Below are 21950 nucleotides of genomic sequence, written 5' to 3'. Positions count from 1 at the left end.
TGCCTCTTCTCCTACACCAAGAATAACCATGGACTGGAAGCATGCCAAAAACTTAGCAGTGGTTTTATCTAGGTGGTGATTTTTAATTCATCTTTCTCATAGTAGTTTGTATTTTCCACAGTTTAAACAATGCATTTGGATTACTTTAACAATTAGAAAAAAAACCACTTTAGTGTAAAAAAGTAAAATACAACCTATAGCAATACTTCATTTTCAGGTTAATTAGACTTATTTTACCTAAGCTCCTGACCAATTTTTGAGCCAGGTATTAGCTCTTCCAAAAAAAGTTTATTTTAAAGAATTTTTGATTAGACTAACTTAATATGCAAATATTTGAAGACTTTGACAAATCTTCTGAACTCCTCTAAATGGCTCAGGCAAAAATGTTAATTATGACAATTTACCCATTTTACATTTATACATCTGAAAAAACCGCAAAATCAAATACAACACCCTTCCTAATATGAACAGTATAAATAGAGTGTTTATTTTTAAGTCTCCAGATGTTTGCTGAACATACCTTAGACAATAATATTGGTATCCCCATTTTTTAAAAATGTTCTTACTAGGGTACTTTATGATTTCATGTGGTTCTGCTTATTGTATAGAAAAAATTTTAATCTCAACAGGTAGTTTTAGGTACTTCATTAAGTAGGTATGAAGTGCCTACCACATATCACACACTGATATGCAGGCACTAATGTTGCCCACTAATATTCCTGCTCTCCTCCTTCCAGAAACACAGCGGTGTTGCTCTTCCTCATCCCCATGACATTACACGTGGCCATGTCCCTTGCTTTGAGCAATCAAATATGCAAGTGACATGTCAGTTGCAAGCTGAACTGTCAAGAACTGGAGCATGAGTCGCCATTTCCATCCTCCCGCACACATCCAAGCCTGCGGAGGCTGCCTGAGGCCACACTCTTCAATGACGACACCGTGGAACAGGGCCCTTGCCAACCCTAGGCTGCCACAAGCCCCAGAGATTTGGGAGTCGTTACTAGGAAGGCGTTAATCCTCAGTAAGTGCCTGCATAAACCAGGCCTTGAGCCAGGCACTGGAAAGGATGTGGTCAAAGATGCCCGGTCCTGCCTTTAAGTCACTTACAGTCCAAAGCGGGAGACACACGCATGAACAAATGCTCTAACAGTGTGGTCCATACATACCTCAGTAGAGGACTGAAATGACAGAAGGGGCATTAAGGGAGGCTAAGCCCTACGAGAGTGGTAGTCTGGGGGAAAGAAATGACAATGAACTTAAGTCCTATTGAAAGAAAGGGAATCTGATGGCTATTATCCAGTGGTAGCATAAAGCCACCCCCACACCTGAAATGTTGTGATTTTAAGGCGACAAACTAAATCCCAAGTCCATTTCAGGCCAAACTACTGGTACATCCAGCAGACATCCTGCCTCTGACGGAATAAAAGCTGTGTAGAAAAAAAGCCAGTTATTTTCCATATCATGATCCTTAAAAATCAAAGATGTAACCTTCTTGGGATAAACTGTACTTAATAATCATGTATTTCCCTCCCATAGTTAACCCTTTCCCACCTCTGCCACTGCATGAGACATGCTGTCCAGGGTTCAAGGCAGGCGCCTGCCCTCGGAGTGACTTAAATTGGACAGCATCCTCTAACCGTTTAGGATGTCTTAGACAAGGATACAAAAGGAGATCCATAAGTAAGGTGCTAGAAAAAACAAAAAGAGAATTGAGGTCATTGGGGAAGGCTTTAGTTTCAAGGTAATATATACAAAATGAGAGACAGAACTAAGATAGAACAGGTATTCCCACAATGTGCAGACACAGCAATCCAGAAAGCAAGGCAGAGCAGGTGTGACTAAATAGAAGTCAAAGCTAAGCAGAAGCCCCAACTTTGCCTATTAAATATTTACCCTAACAGTACGGGCTTGAAGGGTTTAACACCTCATGTCCAAATGGATACTTGAAAGTTTAATTTTTGACTCAGAAATATAAGGTATTGATGTTATTTTAGGTAAAATGTATTAATATATTTCAACCTGTTTGCACTTGCTAATGCTACTTAGTCAACCCAAATGAAATACTACCAAACTATCCCCTTTTTCTTTGGGCCGATAAACTGCAGAGTGCCTCACTATCCCTCACTAGAGTGGCGACACTTGGTTCGCCCTCCACCTCACAAACAGTCTTACAGAAAAAATAGAAATTACTTAATTACTAAAACAGTGTTGTTGGCCAGTCAAAATAGAATACCAAAATATTCAAAACAGTATCGGCTGGAAGAGGATCTGCTCGACAGCCTCCAGGGAGAGACCAGCGGGACATTTGCAGACAATAAGCCACATCTGAGAAGCAGCCATGCAACACTGCTCCACCGCGCGTATTTGCAGGAGAAAGTCACAGATGATCTGGATGGAAGGACGTTCCAGAAAATATTTAAAGGGATATTCATGTTTGACTCCCCAGGTCTTTAGTTCAACCTAATCGGGCCTGTTAAAGATACATGAAAATTTGTACATATAAAGACTCATCATTCATTGAGTGCACATGTGGCATTCATTCCTTTTCCTAAAGCTCAGCTGACGGCCGTGGCTGAGTGCATACGTACACTCCCCTCGGCCCGCCATCTCTCCATCCCACAAATCAGCGCAACTCTGAAGGTGGAGAATCTGCCCCACAGGCGGCCTTTCTGACCCCCGGAGTGACAAGAACGGCTGTTGACACCTCTCTCCTTCCCCGTTCTGGAGTATTCTTTTCATTGCCTGTGAGATCACCTGAGTGGAGGTCTAGAAATGGGGAAAGGATAGGAGAATATAGAACAGTGAGGACTAAAAAGGGGGTTTTATGGAGACTAACCCCACAGGGTGATCCGATCATAAATTCCTAACTGGGCAGGTCATCGTGGGTCGTCCTGCTCACGCTCCGAGCATGTAATCTCTTTAGTAAAAGGTTTATCTTTGCCCTAAGCAAACCCTGTCCAGTATTTCTATGCATCTAGGTTAACACACTTTTGAAATGCAAACTGCCATTCTAGGAAGCATTGTTGTTTTCAGTATGTTGAGGTCTTGCTTCCAGGCAAATCCTGTTTGGCTCAAGTAGACTCTTATAAAAATTCTCTATAGGCTTGGACATTCTTATGTGCGCAACAGTAACCAGTAACCTGCCTTGAAGGAGGATGAAGGTGTGGGCAAGGAGAGGGGAGGCAGGAGGATGAAGAATATGATGGAAGAGTTTGGGTTTAAGTCCCCAGCAAGGAGGGAGCTCTGCAGACAGAATGCATCAGAGACTGCAGCGGAGGTTAGGAAAAGAAAGGAGCTCGGTGGAAGGTGAGAAGAACACCACTGGTGTTGCCGGAGTGCCAAACAGCAGCCACCCACCCCTCACCCACCCCCGCCCCACTGTGCAGGGGAGGTCTGTGTTAACATGTGTAAGAGAGGAGGCGAGGAGGACTCCAAGGTTTCTGCACTCTTGTGTTTATTTTGGGTTCCATGTATATTTTATGTAAACAAAAAAGTCTCCGGGAAATTATAAAGTCACTGCATTATGTTACTGTGGAAGCGGAACAGTCCCAGGGGCTGCAATGGCTGCATAGGCACGTCCACAGAAAGGGCCTGGAGAAGGCATCTGGTGCCCACGTGAGAGAAAAGACAACACTGGGGAGTCTAAACAGGAAAGAAGCTGAAGTGCTGAAACGTTTGGACTTACTTTCCAAGCCATAAATTCATTCCCCTCAGACCTCTCGTTATTCCCTCACCTGAAATGCACAGTGCCTCCTGGTCAGCCAGAAAGTGGCAGAAATCAAGAAGAGACCTCAGAGAGATACCTCAGAAAGTTCCAGCACTTTTTTCCTAGAGAAGAAAAAAATCACTTGATAACTTAATCTCAAGGATCATGTTCAAAAGTGTCTTGGTAGATTCTTTTCTCTTTGGCTCAATTCCGGCACTCTTTTTTAAATATCTAGTTCTCCAGCTCCATTTGTATCAAATACCATCTCAGTGAAGCCGATCCCCTTCGAACTGTGTGGCCAGCAGTGAATTTACCACACCGTGAGTGCCACGGCTGTAGTGATGCGGTTTCAAGGCTATGAGAACATGCCCAGGAGCAAAGTTTAAAAAAAATTAAAGAAGTGTTTGCTGTGTTGTGTTGTGCTGGAGGAGAGAGACTTAGTCTGGCCTATATAAATGCAGTTTTCAAGGTAATTTATACCAAGACAGTTTGGAGAGTCCTGAATTATACAAATTACTTGTCATTTTTTTTGTCACAGCACACAGACACTTCTTAGATCACCCAATACAGCAGGAATTAACAAAAGGAAGACTGCAAAAACAAGTGATAGGAAAGCGGAAATCATTTTATATTTCTGGGGGAAAGCAGGGATATAGATGAGAAGCAAATTCAGGAAAAAGTAATCTCAAACAAAAAATCAGGAAGCATTAGGTTAAAATTTTTACTTTATCACAAAGTTTGCTTCTCCACCTGGGTCCTACACAAAGGGCCCTGAGAGCTGAGGGGCTGGCTCTGCGTTTGTCGCAGACAGTGATGGCTGCCTGCTGTTCACAGCTCTCCCAGAACACTGGTGGTCCACAGTCTGGTCTCTTTCAGCACTGGTGTTTACGCTACAGCGATGTTATAAATAAAGCATGTACTGATGACATGTAATTGAATTCAGACACCAGCTTAGAACAGCCCCTCAGAAGCAGTGCCATTCTTTACATAAATGCTGGCAGGTATTTCTGTGGAGACCACAGCAACAGATGGGGCCTGAAGGGAAGCTTTTAGAGGACTAAAAGGTAAAAACTGAGAAGTCTATGTCAGCCCCAAACTTCAAGCTTAAGCATGGAGAGCGGTGAACACACACAAAAAAATCCCTCCCTCTTTTCTCCCTAATCCCCACAAGAAAACATGATGAAGAAGGGGGCTACTTAGAAGCTCCAGGAAGAACCACTTCCTTCTTTAGCGATATGGTCATTTCAGAAACCCAAATGCAGCCTATTTTCCCTCTCCTGCACTATCCAAACACACTGTTAGTTAAACCCCAGTCCTTCAAACTCTCCCTTTGCAAACTTGCTTTCCTTCTTTACAAATACTTCCTTTCACCACTAAATCCTTCTCAGCCTCCTCCATCTCTGCAAACAAGGCTCACCTCTCCACAAAGCCCCACGCCCATTGGCAAACACTTCTTCCCCACAAATGTTTCCAGATCCTCTCTCCTTCACACATCACCTCCCCACAGTTCCTGCGAGCATCCCTACACCTGGGCCTTCCCATTGCCCCCATGTCCATCTCTTTAGAACTTCACCATCTCCCACTCACTCATCCAGGATCCCTAAACTCTGTTCCTTTAATGCTTCCTCCACACTCAAGATTTTATATCCCAGGGCAGGGGGAAAAGCTGTTAGTGGGCATATACTCCTATTATACTTTTTGCAAGTAAACATAGCAGCAAATGGATTCCACTCCTTTTCCTTTGTACCAATTTCTTTTTCATTTAAAGATCTGCCCATTTGAACAAAATACTTATTACCCACTAGAGACTCGTAGGTAGGTCAATTATTTCCAAGGAGGATATTTTCATCTCTCGAAAAGCAGTTCCCCAGAAATAAATGTATTTTAATAGCAGGATAATAGTTTTTTATTCTTGCAGGTTGAGCCTATTACAACAGGAGGCTGTAAATGTTACTGCGTGTAGACACACACACACACACACACTCACTCACTCACAGACACAGAAACAGACACACGCTGACCACATGCCCACAGCAGTGTAAAACACACAAAGGCTTTTTGTGACTGCCAGAGACAGCTCTTCAGGACCTAGGCACTGTGCGGCCTCCTCCGAGCTGGCCAGGAGTGCCCAGGTGATGATGCACAGCAGGGCGGGGAGGGAGTGGGGACGTGAGGACCACGATAACCGTGATATGAGTCTCAGGACGCTGGATTACACAAGTTTCTTCGTTTTCTTTTGTTTTTGCTTTTGAACCTCTGCTTTATTACATTCTGAAAACATGTAAAAGAAGAGGTAAGGCAAACCATTAAAAAAAGTACAACAGTATCGGATGGTGCTACTGGGAGGACAGGAGCACAAAAGGAAGTGGTGAGCCACAGGGAATGAGAACATGAATGCAGAGGGAAGAAGTGAGGACAAAAAGTAAAAAAAGTTTCGGTTTGTTCCTATCACAATAAAGGAGACCAACCACACATTACCATGCTCGTCTTTCATCTCTAGCTGTACTGAAGTCTAAGCTTTGTTAAAAAGAAAAAAAAAAATCACTCCAGATGGTATTCAAGGTAATCAGAAAGTAATCATAACACCAATATTTCAAATGAGGGTCTTTCTTGTCAGCTTTATAATTTATTTTTAAAGATGAATTAAGATTCCTTGAACCTTATACATTTTTATATTTTGTGACCTTTTACAATTTTTTTATTTTTCAATTTCCATTGACAGTCAACACTATTTTATATTAGTTTCTGGTGTAGAGCACATCAAATGAGGATCTTTACCTCCAGTTATCAGAGGCTATGTTTAAATAAGTCTAGATGGTTTCATACTAGGAATTCTTAAGAATCTTGGAGAACTCTTAGTGAAGAGGGTAAAACATCAACTACAGGGATTTTGAAAGTTTTGCTAGTACCTTGAATACATCAGGTTTGCATGAACTTTAAAGTATTCTTTGCAGGGGTGTCCAACCTGCAGCCCACGGGCCACATGCAGCCGGATGGCTGTGAATGCAGCTGAACACAAAATCGCAAATTTACTTTAAACATGAGATTTTTTTTGTGATTACGTGTCACAATGTATCTAATGCATGGCCAAAGGCAACTCTTCTTCTTCCAGTGTGGCCCAGAGATGCCAAAAGGTTGGACAGCCCTGCTAGACCATCCAAAAAATTTGGATGCATGTTTCCTGGGCTAACTCTCTTCAGCCAGTGAGGAAGGCAGGGCAGGGAGGACAGAAAGCAGAAGCAACCTCAAAAAACATTTGGGCCATTCAAATTCCCTTCCCACTTGCAAAATTCCTGACTTCTACCTAAATAATTAAGATACGACTTTTATTGATTGGAGTCACATTTGTGTTTATATGATCATTAAAGCAGCTAGTAATACTTAACGAAGAGATGGTATTAACTCAATAAGCATTTATATATACATTATAAATTAAGTTCAACACAATGATATAGTAGGAAAATTCTCAAATGAAAAGTATGCTGTTTCCTATTACATAAAACACAAGGGACAGAAGAATGCACCAAAGGACATCACAAAGATGCTTAAATCTATATATACTCTGGACGAGTCTATAGAAAAAAAGTCTTCAACCAGCAAATGACAAGAAAAATACCAAAAGCAGGAGAAAAAAGGGACTGTTAGAGAATAAAAGAGACTCTGAAGATGTACCAATTAAATGCAATACATAGGCCTTGTTTGGATCCTGTTTTGGAGAATCGACCTATTTCAAAAAAATGTATGAGACGATCAGAGAATCTAAGCTCTGACTAGAAAATAGATGATATTGTTAATTACTGTTTTTTAGGTGTGATAATTATATGGTTTTATTTTTTTAATCTTAATCTTAGAATTACACTGTAAATTACTTACAAAGGAAATACTATGGTGTCTGAAATTTTCTTTATAACAATCCATGTTTTGGGGGGAAGTAAAACAAGATAATTGTTGAAGCTGAATGATGGGTACATGGGATCTCACTGTATCATTCTTTTAACTTCTGTGTATGTTGAAAGTATTCCATAATAAAGCATTTAAAAGTAAAGGATGTACGCATTCTGAAAATCAAAATGAATAAAAAGACATGGAAACTGGCCTTAAAAATTATAGCAGCTCACTTGACAAAGGATGGGGTCGTATCAGTGGCTCCTTGCTGATTTTTTTTTAAGTATGAAATACTAACCCTCATTGAATTAAGGTCAAAAAAATAGATATTCTTTTAAGTACCTGGGAGAAATTTGAAAGGAAATGCATTGTCCAGATTACAAGTATCAGGCCATTATACTTAGGACACTTAAAAGACAGGGCTGGGTGGGTAACTAAATTTCACCAGTTAGGTGAAATTTACTTGTGCCCAAATAAAAACCATCTCTTCAGAAAGTTAACATGTAAAAAAGTATTCACAAAAACCACCAAACCTGCCATATCTGAAGAATTTCAGCCTCAGAAAGCATTAAAACATATGCACACTTCGTACAAATTTGTGTTAAGACAGAGACTGATCTATTTTGTAGATTCCTAAATTACGTTAGTGCTTCTCTCAAAGTGGGAGAGTTCCATAGGGAGGAAATTACAGACCCCTATCTTCAGGGTTCTTTATAGAATCCTAAAACAATTTAGGATTTTAGGAGTAGTTTAAGATAAAGATTTCTAAAATGTTCCCAAATTAATCTCATGTTTCCAGACATTTCTTACTCCTGATTACTGGAACAATTCATGCCTGGGTGAAGGTGATTCTCACAGCAGACCAGGAAGACTCCCCTCTACTCCAGGACCACCGCCGCGAGGCGGAGTGGCGAGTGCTGGAGTAATGCACTGGAGGTCTTAGTATCTGTGCGCCCTGCACTTCAGATTCACTTCCGAAGCAGAGGAATCCTCCAGGAAAAAGCAACCTTCAAGCTCAAAGTCAATTGCAAGAAAAGACCTGAGACAGGGGTCACATGGGGATAGAGCTGCTCTCTCGTGACCCTGAGGCCGCCACTACGGGCTTGAATTGGAAGCTGAGTCTGTGGGAGCAAACTCTCTTTCCACCATCCTGTCTCCATTTCACACTACTGATCAAAATACACTCTCAAGAGTTACCTTTTATTAAAGGAACATTCCCCAGACCCAAACAAGCTGCCTTCCCCATTCCCTCATCCAATCTTCGTGAACTGGGAATAGGGCAGGAGTTGGCTCAGGAGCAAAGAAACAAACACCATCTGGCCACATGTTCACCGTCATGCTCTTCCCTTTAACTCAAAACTGGCTGAATGGATTTCAAAAATACTATAAAGTAAACAAAACAAAACAATAAGGATACTATCTTTCCATTACTTAATGGTTGGTTATGCAAGTTGGGCGATAGAAGACACTTAATTTTTCCTTTTCCTGCTACCTACCTTTTAACCATTTATTTTGCTTAGAAGAAAAAGGGAAAGGGCTCGAACCAGCAGCGATCAATAAACTGACTAAATTAAATTTAATCAATGCTGTTTTTTTATATCTGGCCCAAAGACCTAAGACAGCAAATGGTCACATCAGGGTGTTATTTTTATTGTAATGGACATTCTAGTACAAAGGACACTGGACAGGCTGCAGCGAACATGAGTCAGGAGACCCATCCTTGTCCTAGTTCTGCCAAAAAGACCAACAGACATTAAAGCTGGAGCAAGTCACTTCGCCGGTCTTCACCTTGTTTTAGCAGAAGTTTCCACGTATTTAAAAAGGTAAGAACGAACTAGACGTTCTTTCTGCTCCAACTTTCTGGATTCCCATAGATACTGGTTAAACAACAGGGAGTGCCAGGCATACAATGCAGGAAATGGAAATGACCACAGCACAGAAACATGTTTTAGTGATAAGGTGGCAGCTACCTAATTGGGAAAAGATTTCACTGACGCGGTTGCCCATGACATTCCAAGGGCATGGTAAATTGTTCCAGCATATCAGAGTGGGAAAAAGGCCTGGTCGGAGTTATGATAATGCAATACAACATGGGTATTTGACTGAGCAGGATGTGTGAGAGGTATTTTGTCTGGATCCCCATGGCTTGCAATTTCCTTAATAAATCTTAAGCTGTTTTTGAAACCTCCTTCTGCCATGACGTAAGCAGTGTGGCAGCCAGACATCATTTTCTAGTCCCCTCTGAATATCTGCCCGCTCTGAAGCACACTATTCAGGCTGAGTGTGAGCGGGTCAAAAGAATGCAGGAGCTGGCTTTCCTTTGCTTTTACCTGCCCTGTTTCAACAATGCAGCGGTCAAGAAACACATCTAGGAAAAATCTCGTAACCTTGAGCTTTTTTGCTACTCCAGATGCTAATAATTCCAAAAGCATAGTGCCATCTAGAGAAGTCATGTGCAATATGCCAATAATACACTCTACGATAATAGACCTCAATTTCTAAGGAACTCTAGACTTAGCAGCAAGTCTTAGCAAAAAGGCTGACCCTGACTGAAGTTAACAATATTACATATTGACAGGAAGAAACTTCTTCTTCCCCTGAATTTGTAAAGGAAAAGCAGTTCCCAAGATGAATCAACCTACGCACACTAAACCAAAACATGATCTCTTGCAAAAACCTCTCAAAAACTTCTCCATATAACTTAGCCTCTTACTCTCTAGCTTATTTATCTGTTTCTTTGTATAGCAAGTTTGTCCGACCCCTAGCTTTCCCACTGCCCCTCAAAAGAGAGATTTTTATACTTGGGTTTCTCTTACTGACCACCAGCTGCTCTAACAATCTTGCCTGTGAAGCGCATTCAGCACAAAGCTGTTTATGAACACCTAAGAAACATCCCTAGAAATCAGGAAGACAACTGGGTGCAAATTAACCCCCAGAAGACTGGAATTCCTGGGTGACAGAGACAAGCTCTGTCTGCCTTACGAGATATTTATTTTTAAGGGATTTGAAAATCTCAGCTCTTTTTGATTTTATTGACTTTCGTAAGAGTCACATTAACCAAATGCCAATAAATATTTTCATCCAACAGTTTTTTCCTTTAAAAATCAACTCATGTCTTCTATCATTTGGAAAAAAAAAAAAAGACCTCTTTAAACAAGACCTCTTTAAAGAGTCATCACTTGATAATCATTTCTAAATATACTACTGTGCACTTGGCTTTGAGGTGCACCCAGTGGCTAGTTGTCAAAATGATAAGAACCTACCTCAGCACAGTTCAGAGCTATGACCTCTTCCATGAAAGGCACACTAAAAAACTCTCCTATATTTCCAGAACCTCCCAGATCTGAGGACTCTAACTACCGTGGCAGGACCACTTAGCACACTGAACTGGAATCCATAACCCCAGGCACCCCCCCCCCCCCCCCCCCCGCAGCTCATCGCAGTAGTAGAAACAGGGGAGCACACATGTTCGTAAGACCTCAGGCCGTGTGTGCGCAGCACACCTTTTCTGACAATCAACAACTTGCTGAGATGACTCCTTTCCGTAAACGGAGCCATGCACATTCTCCCTTCTCTCTAAGACAGCCCTATCCATTCAAGTACTGACTCTTAGCCCACAGGCAGGGAGGGGCAGAAAATCTCCAATGTCCCGCTTTGTACCTGGATTCAAAAGCAGCATCTGCTATGTCTGTGGAACCATCTGTTGCCCCTTTTGCCATGGGAAGGATGGCGCAGGCATCAGATGTGGAGTGTCACAGGTCACACAATGGAATTATCCCCTTCTTGGGGCTGACAGATCCACAGTCCCAATGGCTAATGCCACTCTTCCGTTCCGACAGTTTATTTCCTCATGGAGAATGCTACCTCTAAACTCTCAAAGAGCGTCAAGTCCACTTTTTTTAAAATCACATTTGCCTGAGTATCATTTTCTACATTCTCTAATCCTGGGCCCTGCCTAGGATGACGTCTGCCACTAACTCCCTTGAGACCTATGACTCATTAATCTCTGAGCAACTCAGTCATTACACCTATAAAATGAGAAAGTGGAACTCAGTGATCTCTGGAGTTCCCTGGTGCTCCAACACTCCAAAATTCTGTTATCTTAAGTGAATTAAAAGACCTCAGTGAACACAAGAAGTCCCTTCAAATCGATGGTATATTAAGCTTCCTAATGCCAAGGGCCAAAGAATCTGCTGCAGACAAAAATGCTTCTATGACACGGTCTCTTTGTTGAGCAAGAACACAACTGGTTTCTTGGGAATCCCAATTACATTAAAATCCCTAATCTTGTTAACAAATGCCCGTGAGGTAATACTCCAGTGAAGAGTAGGGGCTGGATAATCTTTGTGTGCTCGGTGCACTGTAGGAGAGGGCACAGCCTTCGAGGCCTGGTCCCACTGGCAGCCAGCCCCAGTTGTCAGGTGTGGCCGTTCCCTGAGCCCCTGTTGGGAAAACCAAAAATGTCTCCAGATATTGGCCAATATCCCCTGGGAGGGCAAAATCATTCTCCGTCTCCATTGAGAACTGCTATAATGTATACCAGGGCTTTATTAAAATACAGCACATCACTTAATAGTTTTTTGTTGTTTTTGTTTGTTGGTTTCAAGTGGATGACATTTACACAGTTAATAAGCGAAGTACACCAAGACCTAACAGTCATCAGATTTATAAAGCTCGTGCATTCCTCTTGGAAGATGTACAAAACCACAGTCTTCCCAAGTCGAGCACAGCCTCTCTGCAAAGAACTGAGAATTAACATACAAACTTGTAACTTCAACTGCTCTTTCATTTAAAGTATTTAAAAGGAATCACAATTTTCACAGTAACTTCTCTAGTGCACTCCAGAATCAGCCCTTGCTTACAGACCTCAAAACAGGGCTTTGAAGAAAATAACGAGTACCAGTGGTTGGTTTAATTACTTGGCCTTTTTCCTTCTCCCTCCCTCTTGAGCAAAAGCCGGCAACTAATATGATTGCTAAAGAGTTCCAGCTTTGGTCTGGGCTCTGTAAGACAGGAGTCAGCAAGCTCTTAGCCCTTCTTCCGGGAGTATCTTTTCTTCCCCCACTTCAAACAGGGATCCAAGAGACAACCCCTATAGTCTGTCCACAGCCCAAAAGAGCAGCAGCTGCCAGCTGCCTGAGAGATTGAAGCCTGCAAATTGACTGAAGTGATGGCTACTCTTAACCAAACATCTCATTTTTCCATTTGTGAGAAAGGCTAGGATTTGCAAACCTCTGGGTCTCAGGAGGTGAAGGCTACACTAGCTAACTAAGAGCAAAAACTCAACTCCCCTTTGCTGTTAAAGGAAACTCCAGTTATAAATGTTTTGGAGACTTCATGTTTAAGTTTCTGATTAAATATGTAAGGCAAACCGCCCCCCCCCACCATTTAAAAAGAAATAACTAAGCCTAGGATATTAAAAGAGAATCATGAACAGACACAACTGTTACTTTTCAAAGAACCTTAGCTCTTTATTCAAACAAATATTTACACAATTGAGGGGAATGGTATCAGCAACGCAGACATTCTGTTAAAATAGTGGGCAATTCCAAAGGTTTATTTATCCCAAATTCAACTACTCTGTTGCTATCCTACCAGGAACCAAGAATTCAAGTGCTCTCTGGGCAAAACTTTAACCCTTTGAAACTGTGACCTTACTTTAGACCTCCCCAGCTGAATTCAGATGATGCTTGAATCTCAGAGACATATCTCAAACGCCTAAATTAGGGTAAACAAAGTAACAAGTCCAATAGTTGAAAATAAGTATCTTTACCTTATCCATTCATACAAAGAAGGGAAATTTAGCTGACAAATATTTACACCAAAAGGACTCCGCGTTTTTCTACCCCATCCCCTTGTTCCACTCCCAGCTGTGTCTGGGTAACACTAGCTGTGCATTGCAGAACTCTAGAGAGCTAATTCCGAGCTGCAGGGACTTCTAGGGATGAGGGCTGGGCCAGCCCTGAGGATTCCAGCCTCAGGGAAGTCTACCAACTTAAAAGGCCACCAGCGCAGTTCTCTCTTCAGAGGCGAAAGGTAGATGGGGGAGGTGCGGGAAGTAAGTTCGACTTCCGAAACTCTTTCAAACGGGAAACCCCAGCCCAGGAAGGGACAGCTTGTCAGCCTTCTAATTTCCTGGCAGTGGCGGGAGTTAGCCAGGTCGTGGGCACTTTAATAAATGATGACTGCTAGAGTTAAGTTATTAAATGTAGCGGCCAACCCTTAAAGCAGCGCGTCCGCCGCGCGGGGCGCGGGTGAAACGGGTTCAAACATTTCCCATCGCGTCCAGCTATCTTTAGGGGTGTGAAGACAGCCGTACCATAAACTTTTGGGGGAATCCAAGGCCAAATCAGAGGCTCTGGGCGGTTCAAACTCGTGAGCCCCACTCTGGAAACAAAGTGGTACCAGAAGCGTAGTTAGCCATGTATTTGGGGAGCTGGGGCGGGGAGTGGATCTTCTCTGAATCCCGCTCCCCACACAGCAGCGGACCTTCTTCCTCTGCCCAGTGACAAAGCAGCTATACCCGAAGATCCCCATCCCTCTCTCTCGGGTATCCCAGAGTTCTCGGCAAAAGTTGCCCTGGGTCCCCCCAAATTCCGCCTCTACTCTACAATCATTCTGTGAGCTTCTCCTTTACCCCGACAGTACCTTCCCACGATCCTCGTGACCGGAGGTTCCCCGGGGTTCGGGCCCCTCCAAAGCAGCACAGCTCGGGCTCCGCTAAGCCCCAGCCTGGGCTTTGTCCCTACGGTCTACAAGAAAAGCAAAGAAACTCCGTCTGGTGCCCACTCACCGCCTCATCTTTCCTCCGAGCCGCCTCTCTCCACGGCCTGCCACCCGCTGGCCTGGCCCCAGTCCCCGCCCGCCCTCCGTCCCTCCCTCCTCCCTCTCCACGGCCCCGGATCTGGCCGCCGCAGCCCTAGCCGCAGCGGCGCAGCTACTCCAAACTGCCGAGCACAGTCAGTGCGCCCCTCCCGGCCTGGGCGGCCACTGCCTCCTCTCCACCCCCAGCCCTCTGCCGGGCAACAGGGGCGACCAACTCCGCAGTGGGGGAAGCAAGGCCCCACCCGAGCAGCCAGAAGCGTGGAGCTGGCGCGGCCCGCTTTTCCCAGCCGGCTGCCACCCCCTCCTCACCTGGTACCAGGACGCTGCAGGGTGCAGGCGCCCAAGGACGCAAGGCGCACCCGGTGCGCCCAGCCACTTAGTGCCGTCCCCCTCAGGGCGCAATGGTGGGCTCCGCACCCCTCGGTCTTGCGCCCCCAGCCTCTTCGTAACCAGCTCTGTGGCACCGGAGGGAGTAGGAGCAATGAAACTCCTATGAAGTTTGCAGTTGGGACTCTACTGCTGCTGGCTGCGTCTGGCTGTGCGCCCCATCAACAGGCTGCACAAAGCAGCGTTTACAGCAGCGCACTGCAGACTTTTGTGGCAGTCTTTTTTTAATGAGCTGGAAACAAGGCGAGAGGGTACTCATCCCGGGTAATGATTTCCTCACCGGGCTGCGGGGTTTCTACTGGGAAACTCCAGGTGGCCACACCTCCTCCCGGCACTTCGCCCGCGGGCAGATACCTGATGCGTCAGAAACACAGCTTTGCCAAGTCGTTGGGGAACGGCCTCTGCTAAGGGCTAAGGATTTTTATTGTGCAGATTTCCTTTCAGTTATTTCTATTGAAAGTTTCTATATTTTTTCCAATGTATTTTCCTGATTGCTGTAATCAACGAAAACAAAGTTGATGTCAGTGTCTTCCAATGGGTGCTTCTAAGGAAGGCAACCCATTGGACCCAGGGTGGTCCTCAGACCGTGGTTCCCGGGCATGTGAACCTCTGCCAAGTTATGTGCAAGTCCTGCAGGGTTACAAAGATAAAGGGCATGGGCCCCCAAAGACCTCACAACAGCCAGGAAGAGCACAATGAAGTGCACACTAACCTAGGATCACCATAGCTTTGGGCAAATTGTTTTGGCTCCCACAACAATTTCTTCATCTGTAGTGTAGCAGTAATGATCTTGATGCTGCAGGGTGGCTAATAAACTTCCAGAATGCAACGTACCTGACACCGTGAGTGGCACTCGTAGGCACTCAACAAATAGCTTACTTAATGCACTTTTCATTTGTGCAAGTAATAGTCTAACTTCTACTTTGCAGGAGAGGTTCACCTATAGATAGCTTGGTGGTTATAGGACTTCCCCCGCCTCCCGCCCCAGGCTCTTTGGCTCACAGAAACACACTGGGATCATTGCAACGCTGAGGTGCTCCAGCAGTTCTCTCTTCTCTCCCACATCATCAATTTCCCCTTTACTGGACCATCACCATCATCATAAAATCCTGTTATTTTTCCCATTTGAAAAATAAAAAACTCTCAGCTCCACTTCCTTTTTCTTGCTCATTCACAGCAAAACTCCTTTAAAGAGTTATTAAGAAAAGTTGATTCCAAGTTCTCCCTTTTCATTTACTCCAGTCAGGCTTTTGCTTCTACTGTGTCCCTAGATCTCATCTTATGGAAATCAACCTACTCAGTTTGAAGGTTTCTCAGTCCTCACCTCACTTGAACTATTTGTAGCAATTAACACACTTCTTTCTCCTAAAAACGATTGTATTTAACTCCCATGACACCACATTTTCATGGTTTTCATCCTACCCCACTGTCTCCTTTGCTGGTTCCTTCTCTTCTCCCAGACTCTGAGAAATGAAAGTGCCCCAAGTCCAGACTTTGGATGCCTGTCTCGTCTGTCTACACTCACTCCCATAGTGATCTCACCCTGTGCCATGGCGCTAATACCACCTCTGTGATGATGACTTTCAGATTTATGTCCAGCCTGCTCACCTCCCCTGAACTGTAGGCTCCAGGCAGCTGCCCATGTGGACGTCTATTAGTCCTCTCCCATTCAACATTTTCAACACTGGCGTCCTGAAAGTCCTCCCTTCGTTCCCCAAGCACTCAGACATAACTGAATGAAGCCTTTCTCTTATTAGGCCTACAACCTTGGTGTCATCCTTGACTTTTCTACCTTCTTACCATTCAAATCCACCCCATCAGAAAATCCTTTTGGCTCTACTTTTAAAATACTGTAAACTCGACTTTCAAACACTTACCACTTCCAATGGTATTACCACCCAGGTCTAATCTATCACTATCTCTTGACGTTGATTACCCCTGCTCTGTTAATACTTTGCCCCCTAGGCAGGCTGTTCCCCACACTGCAGCCAGAGAGATTCTTTTAAAACATTTAAGGCACCTCACTACTCCCTGCTGAAAACATTGCAGTGGTCTGCATCTCAATCAGAGCAAAAGCCTACTCAGCTCTGATTGAGATGCGCCGAAGCAGTGTAGAATGGCTCAGTAGGACCATACACGATGATCTGACCTCATCCCTAGTTTCTCTCACTTTGCTCAGTTAGCTCCTGGCACTTTTCCAAATATATTCCAGTATTAATTAGTTTAACCCTTCTAGCAACCCTATAAGGTAAACACTCTTATTATCCCCATTTTCTAAATGAAAAAATGAGGTGCAGAGAAGTCAATGATTACTCAACTCCTAAGGCGGACGAGGCAGAATTTGAACACAGGCAGCACGATTCCAGAATACATGCTCTTCAACGCTCTGCTCCAACTCTTCTTTAAGTAGGAATGGCATCAGGGGAAATATCCATATTACAAATAATTCCCAATCACTAGACAAAAAAATGATCCTCAATGGCCTCCTTTCACTGCCTTTTTAAAAAATCTGTTGACTCCTCAATCTCTTGTACTATAGCCAAGCTCCTTGAAAACTGTATGGATTTTTTTTTTTTTTTTTTTTTTGTATTTGTGTAAACCATACTCCAAGACTTGATAGATACATGGAAAAAGCTCAAAGAATATTGATTTAATGTAACTTTTTAAAGTGACAATATCCAGTGAACCATCTCACTCCTGATGAGTTAGTTATGGTTTTCAACAGCTTTCATAATGCCATACTGACCTGAAGTAGAAGAAGGCAACAGGGTGCAAGAGTTAAATGTGGAGTACAGACCCCAGCATCTTAAAATGTATAGAAGGCACTCAAAATTTAACACCTATGATTATTGAAATAGTCATTATTACCAGACTTTCTTTTACTTGTGATGTTTTAAAAAATAGAAACAGCCCTGACTGGTGTGGCTCAGTGGGTAGGGTGTCACTGCAAATTGAAAGGCCACCAGTTTGATTCCTGGTCAGGGAACATGCCTGGGTTGCTGGCCAGGTCCCCAGTTGGGAGTGTGCGAGAGGCAACTGATTGGTGTTCCTCTCCCTTCCTTTCCCCCTCCCTTCTCCTCTCTCTAAAGAAATAAAATCTTTAAAAATAAATACATTAATTAAATTAAATAAAAAATAGAAAGAACAAAGAAATGAGCTCTCCCCTCCTACATTTTCCATTTCCTGGGTTTTTCTTTTTCAAACAAAGTCCCCTATTTTATCACAGACCAGAGCCACACCTTCCTCTGCCATTTCCTCTTGTCCACTTGAGGATATTGTGTTGTAAACTACATGGGATGAGTTACTCTCCTGTTTCTTTCTCCAGGATCGGTGATGGTAAGAGTACCTGATCTTACTTTTCTGTGTCCTTCACCCTCTCAGCTGGGGAAGGGTGAAGCGCTGCTCACAGTGATATATGAATTATTTCATTTGGAACTAATTTTGCTATTGTGCCCTTTCATTAGCAAAGACAGGTTGGACTTAATTCTTATGTCCCGAATCTGTACACTTTGTCCTGTTTGCTGTGATAGCCTAGCAGAGAATCAAGAAGTTTCTATTTACAGAGTGCAGTGAATAGATCATGATTTTGGAGTCAGGTGGACCTGGATTGAAACCCTGACCTCAGCCCCTTTACTAGCCAAGGAATTTGAATGCTGTTTACCTTCACTAAGAAACAAACCTCTATTCCGAAAAGTGGGACTAATAAAACCAAACTCATATTTTTATGAGTTTCTTTGATAATGTAGATATGACACTTTCTTTGTACAGGGGCCAGACAGCACATGGGAGCACTCCAAGTATAGTTCCTTTTTTTCATTAAGAAGTGAAAATGGCATATATTTAAGGTATAAAGCACAATGATTTGATGCTGGGCAAACATGTAGAGAAATGATGACTACAGTCAAACTAATTAGCATATATTCTCACATATTACCTTTGTGCGTGTGTGTGATGAGAACACCTGAATCTACTCTTATCCAACTTCCAATGTCCAGCACAGCAGCATTAAGCACAGTCACGGTGCTGTGCATTAGGTCTCAGACTTCCTCATCCTACCTAACCGGAGCTCTGTCCCCTTTGACCAGCGGCTCCCCATTTCCCTCACCTCTGCAAATCTGCTAATCAACTTTCTCCTCCTGGCTGTGTTGGATTTGTTTTAGTTTGCACATACAAGTGAGATCATGCAGGGCTTTTCCCCGTGTGTGGTTTATTTCACTCGGCACTGTGTCCTCATCAAAAAACAGTTTCCAGCCGCACTGGTCCTTTGCCTGTGGGACTGTTGTCAGCGGCGTCAAGCACTGTGTTATACTGGCCTCTGTAAGTTGAGCTCCTCCTCATAAACTCTTTTTAGAATTCAGTACTAGGATAAATTTTCTCTCTCTCACAAAATCAGTGTATTTTCATTTGTTACCAAAGGTGTCTTCATCATTTTCACACTAGCTTTGCAATAATTGTTAAGAAGAACTTTGTAAATTAGTGTTTTACTTTGTATCCTAGTTGTCAGGAACCTCAGCTTCAAATTACTGTTACATTATTTTACTATGGTAAGAAAGATTTGGCTGTCTACTCTTTTTTTTGTTTATGTCTTCTGTATTTTTTATTTTAATAGCATTATTAGATATTTGGATTTTACTCTATGTTCTCAAATATATATTTAAAAATATGAAGTATAAATAACACATTAGCTCTTCGAATTAACACCAGACAATTAATCAAAATTAAAGTGAAAATTTATCACTATATGGTGATTTATGTTCAAACTATTTAAAGATTGGTTCTCTAATCAATCATGAGAATAATCTAAATACATTTGGACATCTGATTAATCTCAGTATGAAATGTTTCTTTTTGCCCTGCTCCCAATCTTTTGTGTTTGATTTTCTGCGTATTGGAGTGAGACAGAAACAGGGTTCAGGGGTGTGTGTGTGTGTGTGTGTGTGTGTCCCCTTTAGACAGACCTATCCCAGCTGTGTTTGTCTGGCCCACTTTTCTAATCATTTGAGGACCTTGAATTGGTCTTCGTTTCTTGCATGGCAGATTTAAAACAAGGAGTTTTCTTTGGAGCTTATCTGCTCATCACAGAAACAGTACTCTATCAGTAGTACTCCTGAATTTTGTAAGAAACTCAGCCTCTCTTCCCTGTTGCTTTTCACTATGTTTTCTTTCATCTGACTTCCTCCATCCCTCTAGTTATCTTAAACCTTGATTTCAAATTCTCCTTAATACAATATATGTATATTTTTTTGAGTCACGTTGGGCAGGAATAAGTGTTCCAATGGGTATGTCAGATATAAGCAGACCTCACTGCACTAGAGACTTCTGACAACTCGGAGCTGGGAGCAGGATTCAGAACGCGGGGAATGTTAAACACAAAGGCAAATTTACTAAGCATCTACTGTGTTCCACATGGTATGCCAACATGGGTAGGAGGTGCAGAAAAAAGATATTTTTAATGTGTCTCTAATAAGGAATGTACTATAACTGTAATGTGATAATGTAGTATTAAAAAACTGTAAAAAGAAAAATGTATCTCTGCCCAATCAGTCTATTAAGGAAACATGAGACCTTCACTTTGGAAGACAGGGCCTTCTAGGCAGAGGTGATGATATGAACAAAGCAGGGGCCCAGTGAGGCCCAGGCAGGTCAGGAAAGCGGTGACCGTGCGGCTCGCCTGCCTATGACCACAGGGCATGGATGGGGTGTGGGAGAAAAGACCCGGGCCGGGGGTGGGGGGTTGCAGGTTTGGGGGGAGGGGCGAGGGTCTCTGAATTTTATATTTTATATCGAATACCATTTTAATTATGTCATTTCCTTGTTCTAAACTTGCACTGGCTCCTCCCTGTCTGACAAATACAGGAAGAGCCAGTGGCCATGTAGGAAGTGTAACCATTATGTGAGTCTAGGAAGAAAGAGAAAGATGAGCTCCAGCCATGGAACTTAGAGAGTCCAATAAAGCATCACAGATTTCGTTCCCTAACATGTAAAACAAAGGTACCCATCCAAGTCAAGGCGCTCAATGGAATATGCCTAAGGGCCCCGTTAAGATCCTGAATCTCTCTGTCTTCTCTTGACTGCTGTCCTTTTTTTTTCATCTTATGATGACTCTATAGTCACAGATCCTAATATCCTCACAGAAATAAGTATGAATCAGGTACTTTTTTTTGGCTGTTGGGTCGAGTGTTGGACTGGAAACTCAGTGACTTAAGATTCCAGTGCCCTGGCTGCGTCACCAGAGGCTTAGGGCTACTTGCTTGACCTTTTTGATGTTTCACATTATGGGGATATTGATTGCAGTGTTTCTCTCAGGGCAGTTGTTAAGAGGGCTAATAAAAACGTTATTATATAGCACCCAGCTATGACTAGAGATTTATCAGAGCTCACAAAGTTCTAAATGATTGTTTGAAGCCTTTATTTCTGAGCTACAGAGAATGGTGTTTATAACTAGTATAGTACTTGTAGACTCATTGGGATTTCTGGCTCTTCTCAGGAACCACGGGAGTTTCTGTGAATTACAAATATGCCTAAAGAAGATGATTGAAATGCTGTGTTTACCGTGTTTCTCCAATAGGAACAAAAATAAGGTCTATTTAAAAGTCCTTCTCTTATTCATTTTCAAAAGGTTGCTGCCCAAGGTATTTGTAAGATTGACAAGAACTTCTAGAATTTCGTCATGGGTAGATGGATATTCCATACCTTTAATGTTAATATTAAAGTTAGCATTACCAAAGGCTTAGCAACCCAACAATGCACAAGGGGGGAAATGAAATATATTGAATGAATTTGCTAGATAAGAAGGCAAATATGGATATGGTTAAAAGGCTGTTTTCCTCCTTGTCCCCACTCCTGCTAGCAGAGTTTTCTGTGGTTCTCCCTGTTTCCTCTCCAGAAAGCCCAGGTGAGGTCTGAGGACCGCCAACAACTGGAGTGCTGGGGTGGGGGTGGGGGACCACCTCATTACTTTTCATTCCTCTGGTCTGCTGAGCACTGTCAGACAACGCAATCAAGACAAGCATTGATGTGGTCGATTATATTTGTGTTGCAGGAGCTAGTTTTGTCTTGCATTCTATCCGGTTCCTGAAGTTTATCAAAGTGACCATGCAGGTGGAAAATTTCTTACACAGGCAATTTTGAAGGATCCAAATGGGTG

General features: G+C 43.0%; 1 protein-coding gene across 13 annotated transcripts in view; it reads right to left on the bottom strand.

Moving 5' to 3' along the window:
- Positions 1–21950, bottom strand: part of PHLDB2 (pleckstrin homology like domain family B member 2) — a 227376-nt gene that overhangs the window by 94281 nt on the left and 111145 nt on the right. For 2 of the 13 annotated variants that reach the window (XM_045185832.2, XM_071220619.1), the window contains exon 1: positions 14385–14452. The exons of 9 other annotated variants lie outside the window; for them this stretch is intronic. The gene's annotated coding sequence lies outside the window, so the exon portion shown is untranslated. 2 more of the 13 variants (XM_045185831.3, XM_053918351.1) reach the window with 2 other exon arrangements.

This window comes from Desmodus rotundus, chromosome 2 (assembly GCF_022682495.2).
Source record: "Desmodus rotundus isolate HL8 chromosome 2, HLdesRot8A.1, whole genome shotgun sequence".
NCBI classification, from domain to species: domain Eukaryota; kingdom Metazoa; phylum Chordata; class Mammalia; order Chiroptera; family Phyllostomidae; genus Desmodus; species Desmodus rotundus.
The sequence above is the reverse complement of the archived record's forward strand: the minus strand, read 5'-3'. Positions and strand labels throughout refer to the sequence as shown.